Raw genomic sequence first — 3,434 nt, 5'->3', positions numbered from 1 at the left:
TATAAGTTACCCCGGCATTAACCCTATTATTAACGTCATATGGCCTCCATCAGTCAATATATTGGCCATGGCAAAGTCCTAATTCACAGCATCGGCTATTTTGTGTTTGCGAATGACACTGACAGTCTCTGACACACAAGTCATATCTGTAACGCTAGTTCACCTATATAAAAAAAAGATCATTGTCATTATATCCGCGTGGTAACCTATATCCGTTGTTTTGAAAAAATAACAAGGTACATGTATCTAGAAATCTAAAGTCGACGGACGTAGATTTGAAATTCCAATACATGTGTTTGAAAAAATTACAATATTTTCAAAATACAAGTGTATTACAGTTTGAAGCCACAGTCCGTTGACTCGATACCCCTAGGTACCGTTTTATAAAAAAAAGCAACGGATATAGGTTGCCCCGCGGATAAAGGTGAACTAGCTGTCCTGTTTTTTGTTTGTTTGCAAAGTTCTTTTTTGGGATCACGACCAGCATTACATGACTTACATGTAAGTGTAATGTCTTTGATTGACGCAATGGCTAAAAATGTATCGATAGACGTATGTTTATACGTATGCATTTGTGTACGTTGACCCTTTTTCTGTCTTTGCGTCAATAATCTCTCTCTATATAAACATACCCTCCACAACCTCGTGTGTGCCCTTTTCACCTGAACGTTAGGTCAATGATGACGACCTGAACAGACACGTCATCGGTCATGACGTCATTCCAGATGTCCAATAGGAAAGGTTGTAAGACACTTCAGACTGAAGACAATTTGGATTCCAAAGCTAAGCCAAAGTCAAGCTGAAGACAATTTGGATTTTCAAAGGAGATTTTCAAATATCAAATTTGTGTACGTTGACCCTTTTTCTGTCTTTGCGTCAATAATCTCTCTCTATATAAACATACCCTCCCCAATCTCGTATGTGCCCTTTTCACCTGAACGTTAGGTCAATGATGACGACCTGAACAGACACGTCATCGGTCATGACGTCATTCCAACCTCCAGGCAAGGTTGAATAAAAGGTTTTAAAGGTGACTAAACAACACTATACACTAGCATAGGTCAAAGGATAATATCTTTATTTGTCATATTTATTGTTACACGCTATGGCTACTTTTAATAAATGTAATCAGAAGTAAAAAAAAAAAAATTGGTGTCGATATATATGAATATGATCCCCAGTCAGTTGTACGCTTTCCGCTTGAACGTATTAAAGGTCAATGATAACGATAGACACGTCATCGGTGGTGACGTCAATCTTCAAGCAGATGTTGGGAGGAAATCTTAACATTCTCTAGCTTACCTTGTCTATTCCCGATATCCCCTCCCCAGGGTCATTAGAAAGCCGTACAAAATGACACCAAAGAACACAGCCACATTATACTTGTGCTTAGAGGCTATTGTAGTAAATTGATTTTAATACAGAATTTCAATATGTGGATTGAACAATGTGTGAAAACACGATTTCGAGTCTAGTAGTAGTAGTATGTGATTCTAAAAGTACTTTTTGTGTCATCCGATAAATGCACTCCGTGAAATGAAAAAAAAAAAAAAACCATCATCACGAGGGATCATCAAAAACGGCCAAAATTTGATGGGCGGACAGCTGTATCTTAGCTGGATAGACTGCAAAAGACTGACTGAAATCCCATGGCAACTTATTTGTCGTCTATTTGGCCAAATTCTTCTTTTTTCATCCAGCTGACACGACTGCTTGGAGACTACGCAAGCACACAAAACAGACCATGTGGTGAGCACAGCCCAATGCGGGTGAGCGGAGAGGAACGCCACTGTGTGCTATTGACCTTTCGTCACAGTGTGGCTTTTCGTATACTGTTTAATACATTATCTCTCGCTGGCAGGAGGAAGGCCGACCGCTAGGGGCGCGATTTTAGTCAGGTCAGCCTTTTTCGTACTCATTCATTTGGGGATTTGGCGCACTTGTTTGTGCGCCTCCTATGGCGGCTTTGTGAATTACAGCCCAAAGCAGAGGTCTGCCGGGCTACGCACTGACTGGGTGCCCTGGTTACTAGTACCCTAACTGAGCATGAAGGCTAAACCAAGGACGTTATATCAGATATAACGTCCTTGGCTAAACTGAACTGAAACGCAGAAATTGAGCCAAATCAGCCACAAAAACAACCCGAAACTATACACTTGTCGGGGGCGGGCAGTAGCACTTCTTTGCATACGAATTGCAATGAACGACCAATGACACCTAACAACATATATCAAATGTCCTTGGAACGGCTTACAAAATTTATTTCGATTCGAAGCGCCGCCTATCGCCCACTAGCTGGTATTTCGGCACTTTCAAAATTTGCTAACTTGGTCCCCTACCACATAAAACAATATGTGTTCCCCCATAATCTCCAGGCAGATCTTGTGGTGGCATAAGATACTAGTAGTATCATAAACTGGGGAAGGAGTTTAGCCGGCAAGCCACCGCGAAGCGTATGAAACTTCTCTTGTGCCACCGCAAGATCTGCTTGGAGATTATGGGGAACACACATTTATTTCCAACTCTGAGACGTCGTTTTGTCTACTGGTGATCTTTCGTACATGCCCATAGCATCAAATGCTAACCTTTCAAGCCTCTTTGAAAAAAGACAAAAAAAGCATGTCCTAAAAGACAGAGACAGTCGGCATCTCATTTCCATGATAGCGATAGGAACATTTTATTTGACTATGTGTTAAGTAAATATCCCCACTTCAGACACTTGAACAGTAAAGAGAAATTTATATTCCTGACAGCTTTTGATAAACCAACTCTAACCAACCATACAGCTAGCTACATTTATGCAATTACCAAGAAGCGAGAGGAAGTCGAATGTCATAGAATAGATTAGACGCACATCTGCATATATAGATGTGTATGATTGATTCTTACCGTGTGACCTGTACTTAGCCCAGTGGGGCAAAAATGTGCAATAAAGGTCTTCATTCATTATAACTGTAGGCAGTAACAGGTTTTTGTAATACACACACCTAACGTCGGTAAAAACGCCACGCCAGTTTGACAAATGTCTTTTGTTTGTCGGCAAGCTTTGACGATCGGTAGGTCCGGGTTATCATTTATCATTATCATTATCAACTTTTACTCTGAGCGAGATGCCGTTTTGTCTACCGGTGGTCTTTCGTACATGTCCATAGCATCAAATGCTAATCTTTCAAACCTCTTTGAAAAAAAAAGACAAAAAAAGCATATCCTAAAGACAAAGACAGTCGGCATCTCATTTCCATCATAACTGTAGACACAAACAGATTTTTATAATACACCAAGGGAGTTTGAAACCTCCTTGAATACACACACCTAACGTCGGTAAAAAAAGGACGCCAGTTTGACAAATGTCCTTTGTTTGTCGGCAAGCTTGACGATCGGTAGGTCTGGGTTGGCAATCACACAGAGTTTCACAGGACAATGGAAGATTCACA

The sequence above is a fragment of the Branchiostoma floridae genome, chromosome 3 (assembly GCF_000003815.2).
Source record: "Branchiostoma floridae strain S238N-H82 chromosome 3, Bfl_VNyyK, whole genome shotgun sequence".
Lineage (NCBI taxonomy): Eukaryota > Metazoa > Chordata > Leptocardii > Amphioxiformes > Branchiostomatidae > Branchiostoma > Branchiostoma floridae.
Note: the sequence above shows the minus strand (reverse complement) of the source record.